At 44.9% G+C, this 9,354-nt stretch overlaps 1 pseudogene; it reads right to left on the reverse strand.

Annotated features, from left to right (window-relative positions):
* Nucleotides 1-3,816: 3,816 nt before the first annotated feature.
* On the reverse strand, nt 3,817-4,606 carry LOC116761182 (annotated as a pseudogene).
* Nucleotides 4,607-9,354: the final 4,748 nt, after the last annotated feature.

A 9,354-nucleotide genomic window follows, 5' to 3' on the forward strand; every position in this document is an offset into this window, starting at 1 on the left:
ACAGGTTCCAGGTGGCTCACAGGTGTAACTCCAACTCCTGTCTCCACCTCAAAGCAGCTCTTTTCTTGAAGTCTAATTTGTTAAAGTATAATATCCATTGAGGTGTATGTAAAAATCATAGGTGTAAAGCTTGATTACTTTTCACAAAGTAAATACACTCAGGTAACCAGGAACCAGACCAAGAAAAGAAATATTACTGTGTCCCAGCAGAGCCCATGACCACCCTTCCAGAACGTATTTCCCCCAGGGCAACCACTTTACTGAATTCTGAAACCACCAGTGTTTTCCTGTTGAACTTTATAGGACCTCTTCCTTTGCTGTCAGTAGCAAAAACTGGCCCTTCAGCTATAATCACACACCAAAGAGCTCCATTTTTCTCCATTTTTCAAATTATATCTCATGAAGTTAGTGTCCAATGATGTTCATTTGAGAATTTAAAAGTTATTTGTTCAAAATAACTAGGTTGATTTACTTTACTGTAATAAACATTTTGAATTCCTTAGAATGCAATATGGAATATGTTTTAAAATGTTTCCACAGAACAGCTAATAACAAGTGGAATACTAATATTCATCATGATATGGTGGGTGAAGCTTGACTCTGGGGATCTTCTGTGGGGTTCTCAAGAGTTCCTCCTCACAGTTTATTCCCTTCCCCATGATCCTCTGGCAGTGACCCATTCCCCACTGCAGGGAAGGACAGGCTAACTTGAATGGAACGGCCCCAAGTTAATGGACCAGGGTATGCTTGTCCCTGGATAGGGGCTACACATGCTTACAGGACTGGTGATTCAACCTTCCCTTCAGCTCATTAACCACAGCAGATAGTATGAAGGACCATTTAAAGGGGGCTGTTGTTTTCCCCCACATTAAGGGAAGCTCACTGTGTCTCCTTTTTGCAGAGAATTCATTAGACAATCAGATATTGGTCTGAGGCAAATGTTGGTTTGGACACTCAAGAGATTTTGTTTTTTCCTACTAACTGAAAATTTTTTAAAAATTAAAAAAAAAATGGAAGTATAGTTGATTTACAATATCGTGTTAGTTTCAGGTGTACAGCAAAGTGATTCAGATATACGTATTCTTTTTCAGATTCTTTTCCCTTATAGGTTATTACAAAATATTGAGTAGAGTTCCCTGTGCTATACAGTAGGTCCTTGTTGGTTATCTAGTTTATATATAGCAGTGTGTATGTTAATCCCAACCTCCTAATTTATCCCTCCCTCACCCCCCTTTCCCTTTTGGTAACAATAAGTTTGTTTCCTATGTCTGTGAATCTGTTTCTGTTTTGTAAATAAGTTCATTTGTATCATTTTTTTTAGATTCCACATATAAGCGATATCATATGATATTTGTCTTTGGCTTACTGCACTTAGTATGATAATCTCTAGGTCCATCCATGTTGCTGCATATGGCATTATTTCATTCCTTTTTATGACTAATACTACATCATATATAAAAATACCACATCTTCGGGGCTTCCCTGGTGGCACAGTGGTTGAGAGTCCGCCTGCCGATGCAGGGGACACGGGTTCGTGCCCCGGTCTGGGAGGATCCCACATGCCGCGGAGCGGCTGGGCCCATGAGCCATGGCCCCTGAGCCTGCGCGTCCGGAGCCTGTGCTCCACGGCGGGGTAGGCCACAGTGGCGAGAGGCCCGTGTACCGCAAAAAAAAAAAAAAAAAAAAAAATACCACATCTTCTTTATCCATTCCTCTGTTGATGGACACTTAGGTTGCTTCCATGTCTTGGCTATTGTAACTTGTGCTGCTAGGAACATTGGGGTGCATGTGTCTGTTCCATCCAGCAGGGGTGTGGGGACAAAAGGGAGAGGCTCAGCTGGAAAGGGAAGAAGGAAGTTTGGGGAGAACTCTCCAGAAAGAGGGCACAGGGAAGAACACAGCCTGCCCACCAAAATACCACCACTTTTACATGTTCCAAGTTCACGTCCACCATCCCTATTTCCCATATGCCACCACTCACGCAGGCCTGCAGCTTGAAAACTGCAAGCACAAGACTCAAGCCGGGTATTTCTGGGTCCAGAGTACTGCCTCTGGAGAAACAAAAGGCAGTCAGACCGCAGACAGCCTGTGAGGCTGTCTGGCCACTGGGCCACTCGACCAGGCTGGAAGTGACCACGTCAGATGCTGAAGGCAGACTTCTGTCGCCTCTGTGAGGCGAGACAATGTGGGTCGGAGAGTCAGAGGCGTCCGGTAATCAACCCCTATCCTCTGGGCACCTCTTTGGGGTCTGCCAACCCCATCTCCGAGGCTGGAAATCGGGCCCCAGAGCCTCAGGTGGGCTCCGCCGGTGCTCTGGTGCCCTCTAGTGGCCATCCGCTAGGACGCCAACTCTGAGGCCTTCTGCCACCCTCTCCAGCACATCTCCCTCTCCCTTTCCTGCCACATCCCAGACCAGAAGAGCTCCTGCCAAGGTGTGTTGCTCCCTAGAGGTGCTGATGGGTTGGACCAGGCCCCTGAGGCCATGCCCTGGGGTGATCCCAGGCTGCTGGGCACTTTTCTTTTGTCCACATCTCTAGCCAGCTTCCTGCCACTGGCCAAATGAGGAGTTTGCAATGAGGTGGGCCCACGTCTGGGATGCTCCTGAGGAGGCCCACCCGTGGGAGGAGGGTCCTGTCTGTTCCGCCCTCCGATGGGCCCCAGGCTCCAGGCGGGAAGCTCTCAGCCAGTGTCTGAACACAGGATGCTGCATCCTCATTCTTTGTAAACGCTTGGAGTTACCTCAATACCATTTTTTAAATGGATCTCCCAGTTGGCATATTTATGAGATAAAGAACTTCCCTCATTAAAATTTACGAACAACATATTATTAGAACGAGCAGGAAGACACAAATGATCTATTACTTGGAGGATTTAAAAATTCTAACGAGAAGACACTCACTCTTCACCCTCTTGGGCATTAGCACAAGGCAAGAATCGGCTGCCCTCTTTATCCTTCTGATTTCTCCAGAACCTTCCCTTCGAGGAGAAATCTCTGGACTCTGCGGGGACTGTGAGTGGTGACAGTCAGCTAACTCTGAAACTGAAAAGCTGGAGGAAACGAGACAGGTGAAGGAGATGAGGAGTGGTGACAGGGAACAGCAGGGACGTCACGTTCAATCTGAGGCTGAGAGTCTGGGTTAATCTCCAGCGAAGGTAAGGGCCACCAGGAGCTGGCCCCACTGGCCTTGTCACATGGGGTGGGGATGGGGGACAGCCAAACCGTCATGGCCACTTTCAGAGAAATGAAGAAGAGTGGAAGGGCGTCCCTGGGAGCCCGTTTGAAAACGGTCACTGTTGTGAAAGAATAAGATGCACTTTTCAGAAAAGTGAAGACTATTCTCTTGGTTTTCAAAGACTTGCAAATACTGTGTGTTCTTCCGGAGGCATGCTGAAGCCCCCAGCCTTTGAGGGCAGAAATGGGAAGTAATCTGGGTTCAAAACAATCCAGCACTCACTCCTTGAGGGTGTTGAGGATGACCAGTGTCCACCCCTCGGGTGCTGTGGGGCCTGAAATCCCCTTACCACCTGGGATGGGAGGGGCCACGCAGGTACCCCACTGGGCAGCAGGGGGCTTGGCTGGTGGGCTACAGACCATTATCAGATACGTGATTTGCAAATATCTTGTGCCATTTTAGATGGTGGATTATCCTTTTCTTTTCTCCAAGAGATCCTAAACCTCTGTAGGGCACTTCGTTGCACTTAGAGGGAGAGGAGGAACGAAATCAGGCTGACAGGTGCCCAAGGCCAGTGCAGCCCCTAGGGCTGGGGAGGGAGGCAGGAGGAAGGGCTGAGAGTTGGCATTAGAGCAGATGGCCACTAGAGGGCGCCAGAGCACCAGTGGAGTCCACCTGCGGCTCTCAGGCTGGATCTCCAGGCTCGGAGGTGAGAGGAACAGGTAGAGAGGGCTTTCTGCTTTCCATAGCTTGAAGGTATTCGCAGCGCAGCGCTTAGAATAAAGGCATAGGATGCCACAATCCACAGGAAGGGGACCAGTGTCAGGAAACCTGAGATGCTCTCTCCAGCTCCCCACATCACCATAGAATAGCCCTACAACTGGAGCAAACTCACAGAAGTTGTGGTCCATCTCCCTGCTGCCAGGGCAGAGAGGCAGAGGGGCTGCCAGGGCCAGAGTGAAGGCAGAGAAGGAGAAGCCACTGAACTAGGCTCCAGGCAGCCATACGACCCTGCTCATCACGGCAGGGTAGCGAAGGGCGTGGCAGATGGCCAAGTAGTATCATGGGACGTGGCAGCAGTAGCAGGCACTCAGCTGCAGTCAGTGAGACAAAAGAGTAGAACTGGACCAGATGGTGACCAGCGAGATGGTTTCCCGCCCATCCAGGAAGCTCTGCAACAGCTGAGGCACGCTGTTTGAGGTACAGCCAATCTCCAGCAGGGAGAAGCGGCAGAGGAAAAAGTACATGGGTGTGTGAAAAGTCCGACTGGAGGCCACAGCCAGCACGATGAGGTTGCTGCCCCCGACTGTCACCACATAGACGGCCAGAAAGAGGGTGAACGGGAGAAAGCCCAGGTGTTGCAGCTCCTCAAAGCCCTCTAGGGTTAGCCAGGTGGTCTGCTTCTTGCTATCACTACTGGGCTGCTTTCTCATCTAGATTTGTCCTCAAGAGAACAGAGGAAGGTAATATGAACCAAGACTGAATTATGACCACACACCATGTTTGGCTTATTAATTTATTCATCAAGCAAGCACTGGGTACAGGCTTTATTGCCTCCTGTTTATAGAAGAGAAACTGAGACGCAGTGAGTTTAAGTCGATTATTCAAGGTCATTATGGTGGAGTCATGATTTGAACCCAAGTTTGCTTGACTCCAAAGCTGCTAACTACTATCCTACAGTGCTTTTGGAAATCCTTTCGGAGTGATAGAAATGTCCATATCAGAGAGCAGTATAGGGCTCTTCCAACCAGCTATTTACCTGACAATCTTCGCTGAACATCAACAGGAGAACAATCCCTGGTAAACTCTTCTGGAAGGGTAGGAAGAGGGCCCAGGACTTCTTGGGAGGTGGTCCTGCTCTAGGTCATGCACATTCCTGAAGCAGTCACTCATCTCAGACTATTTTCCCTTCCCAAGAAAACGAGACGGAAGTCCTGACAAAAAATGTATATCATCTACTCCGTGAGAGATGCCATATAGAAAGATCTGGATTAACCTAGATCCCACTCTCCTGGGAAGCCATTCTTTCTCCTTGGACAAGTGCCCTGGTGACTGTTGGTAAAGCCATTTTCAAACTTTGCGCAGTCTCTAATCAGTCTTCTGGAAGCTGGGGAAACTTTCTTTTTCTTGATTCTCCTGCCTTATGTCCCCTGTACAGGCCAAAATGTTCAGCTTATCTCACCTAACTGTAGATTCTTTAGAAATTTCTACCCTGGTTTGTTTTCTCTCAGTTATTGCAGGAAGATAATACCAACACACAGGGAGATCTTGGTAAGTACTTGTGGAATATATGAAAAAATAAATAAATGAATTAGTTATAATAAATTTCCAATAGCAAATTGCCATGGAAACTTTCAGCATCTGAAATTAATGCTTGGGCTAGAGAAAGAGACATTTAAGTGATTACCAAGAGAGAAGGAATCTTTGGTCCCTCCCCTAACTGAGGGAATATTGGAATATTGCTACTCAGAGCTTGAGATGGAACCATGATTAAGATTGTAGGTGGAAGTCAAAGAGATGTGTGTGTGTGTGTGTGTGTGTGTGTTAAGCTGAAGAAACCAGAAAGCCCAACACAACATAGAGTTTTCTCATTTATTTTTATATTTATTTATTTATTTATTTTTGTGGTACGCGGGCCTCTCCCATTGCAGAGCGCAGGCTCAGTGGCCGTGGCTCACGGTCCCAGCCGCTTCGCGGCATGTGGGATCTTCCCGGACCGGGGCATGAACCCGCGTCCCCGGCATCGGCAGGCGGACTCTCAATCACTGCGCCACCAGGGAAGCCTCCAGTTTTCTCATTCTTAAAGTTAAGAAAGATGACTTTCCACATTGGCAGATGGCAGCAAGAACACAGGGTTTTTGTGTTCTTTTCCTGGTCTACCTGTTCTTCTGGACTTGAGCTTACACCATGCAGACACACATTGGTCACATGGGCAGTACAGACAAAGAGCAAATAGAGTACTTTCATATGTTTTTGAACATATTTTGTCTTCTATGTACTAGTGACTTCTTAAAGAACTAGGGAGAGACTTGAAATGAGAATGGAAGAGGACTCCCGATTTAGCAGAGAGATGGAGCAAGGGAAGAAGCTAGTAAAACTAACCAAACCAACAAACCAGTCAACTGACCCAAAACGTTTCAAATCTGGACTCTGAATCGATGCTTATGATCAAAAAGTTATTATTGTTCTTGCTAACCAGTGAATTTGACCTTGGTCCGTGTTAAAATTCTTTAATAGATGTTTTACAGAACATTTGGAATTCTCATAAGGAGATATCATTAGGAGCTATATAATGCGAATTACAGTGTGAAACCTCACATAATGTCTTTTATCGATAGTATTAGTAATTTAGTAGATCAAAAAATAATTTAGTAATCAGGAGAAAGGGGTAGGAAGAGGGCATATTAATTTCAGTAAAGTTTAACAGAAAACATGATGACCGTGAGCTTCAAGAGAATACTCTTAGTTTGCTTACTATATAGCAAAAGTATTCATTAATGACCCTCTGAAGGTCTGAGAAAGATGTCTAGTGAAAAGGAGAAAGTTTTGTAGATCTTGTTTCATTCACCTATCTAGACATAGCAAATATGCATGGCTCATGAAACTTCAGATGATATGAATCAAAGAGGGGTAACCAATATTATAGGTGATAGAATTATAATTCAAAATAATCGTGTCTTTTGGAATGCTAAAGACAAGATGAAATTTAACAAGGGCACATATAAACTCTGCAGATAGGCTTTAACAATCAGTTGAAAAATTACAGGAAGGATAAGACCTGACTTGGTAGCCACTTCTGTGAGAATGATTTGAGATTCTTTTTTTGACCATCGTGAATTAGGACCTAGTAGGTATAAAGTAGGAGGAACATATGAAGAGTGTGGAGAGGTTCAACCTGGAAAAGACTAAACTAATGGAAGACTATGATAGCTGTTTTCAATATTGGAGGGATTCTTATGAAGAAGAGGCATTATAGTTATCCCATAGAAGCTCAGAGGGCAGAACCAGGACCGTGGGGGTGGTGGTGGTAGAAACCCCATACCCACCTACCTGTGCTGGTTTCACAGAGGGGATTCTTATGGGGCTTACAATTGTTATTTACAGCATGATTTTGGGGGGTACAAAAATAAGGTAAGGCTCACTTTAAGAGAGGGTAAGAGTGGGGACAATGAAGTTTCTTCCTAGAGCCTCTACAAGTTTGTTGGCAAGTGTGGGCCCCATTCATTGGAAGTACTTGGAACAAACACAAGACATTAGAAAAAATATGGCATGCTTCCGAATTTGTTTAGGCTGTGTCAGAGGTGGTCCTCTCTGGAGGTAGAGAGTAGTCTGGGCCCAGATAAATTCTAGATACTCAGGTTCAGTAGAGAGGGGACATGACCTGCTTTGGGCTTGGAGTCAATGCCTTCTCCCCTGGTTGTCTTACCCCTGGACTAAATTCTTCTGCCAGCTTACAGATCTGTGGACTTTCTGCTTCTCTCCTGTGAAGGCTCCATGTTATTGGCTTCTCCCCACTCCAAGGTAGTCATGGAAGCTGTTGACCCTATTCTATATATGCTGCTATGGACACTACTGCCTTTTCTAGAGCAAGACAGCCTCCTTCCCTTCTGGGGGTTGAAGAAAAGCCTCCCTAAGGAGGAGATGTATCTTGGAGTCAACCAGATCAGCTGCATCTATGTTTTTGTTCCAGGGAAATGTTTTGGTTCATTCATCAGGGACCACATCCATATGTTTCACTCAAATCTAATGACCTCTTCCTTATGAGATAGAGAAAAACTGGAAAGACATAAGAATATCCATGATTAAAACCAATATTTAATACTTTATAATTCATAAAGCAAATATTAACTTACTTAATAAGTATCTGATATTCAGAATGAACCCCAATGTGAAATGCGTGTATGCTATCATTTGTTCTTGCATCATTGGGACGGATTATCTAGAGTATGACCTCTAAGGGGTAGATTAGCAGTCTTCCTACTCTGGCATGGGTCAAGACCTGGGCCCTGCTTTAATCTCTAAACAGGGAGGAGGCAGGAGAAAACAGCCATATAATTCTTTTTTAAAAAATATATCTTTATTGGAGTATAAATGCTTTACAGTGTTGTGTTAGTTTCTGCTGTACAACAAAGTGAATCAGCTATACGTATACATATATCCCTATCTCCCCTCCCTCTTGAGCCTCCCTCCCACCCTCCCTATCCCACCCCTCTAGGGGGTCACAAAGCATCGAGCCGACAGCGATATGATTCTGTAGATAATTTTTTCTGTTTAGTTTGATAGTTTTTAACATCACAGATTTACATAAACCAGGTCAGTCCTCTTTTTTTTTTTTTTTTTTTCAGGTCAGTCCTCTTAAAGAGAGTCCAGGCAGATAGTAAAATGCAGTTGAATGACAGATACAAAGAAGAAATCTTGCTCCAGGAATACAGCACTGAGTTCCTTCCATATGAAAGCAGAGAGGGGACCTAGGCCAGAAGGAAGACAGCACAGGGCCACAGCAGAGGTTGGATTTTTCCTAGTAACAGACTAGAATGGCTCCTCCTGGAGGAGACTGGACAAGTGTCTTACTTTGACAGCTGAAAGGCAGAGTGGAAAGACTTGGATGAGGAAAAGGTGACCTGCAAGGAAGTAACTATAATATTGTTTTTGAGAGAGTAGCTGAGAGTAAATATGGCTGCCTCAGTCTTGGGTTGCTGTAAAGAGCCTGAGAGAGATGCCAGTTGAGAAGCAGAATAAGAGACTTTTCCAGGTAGAAAGGAAGTCCAGTGTTTATTAATGTAGAATTTATGATAATAGTAATAAAAATATCCAACTTGTGTTTAAAAGTTTAATTTCAGCTTTTTTCCCCCTGAAGTGTTATCTGTGAGTTGAAAGTGGAAATGAAGGGTCTACATGCTGTTTCCTAGGTATTAGATTAGTTTTTGTATAAAACCGTGCCATACATTAATTAATTCAAGAAATATTGTACTTACCAAGTATTTATGACCTGTCAGACACTGTTCTAGACTCTAGGTATAAGGCAGTGAACAAAACAAAATTTGGTTAGCGGAGTTATCTGAACTACCTTCAGATACCCGCGTCTTGATGTTGGATACATATTACCCTCATCAGAAACCTCTTTCATCCAGAGCTGGCTTTCCTGAATGCAGAAATCCTGCCTGGGAAAAAAATTCATCTT

Source organism: Phocoena sinus, chromosome 10 (genome assembly GCF_008692025.1).
Source record: "Phocoena sinus isolate mPhoSin1 chromosome 10, mPhoSin1.pri, whole genome shotgun sequence".
NCBI lineage: Eukaryota > Metazoa > Chordata > Mammalia > Artiodactyla > Phocoenidae > Phocoena > Phocoena sinus.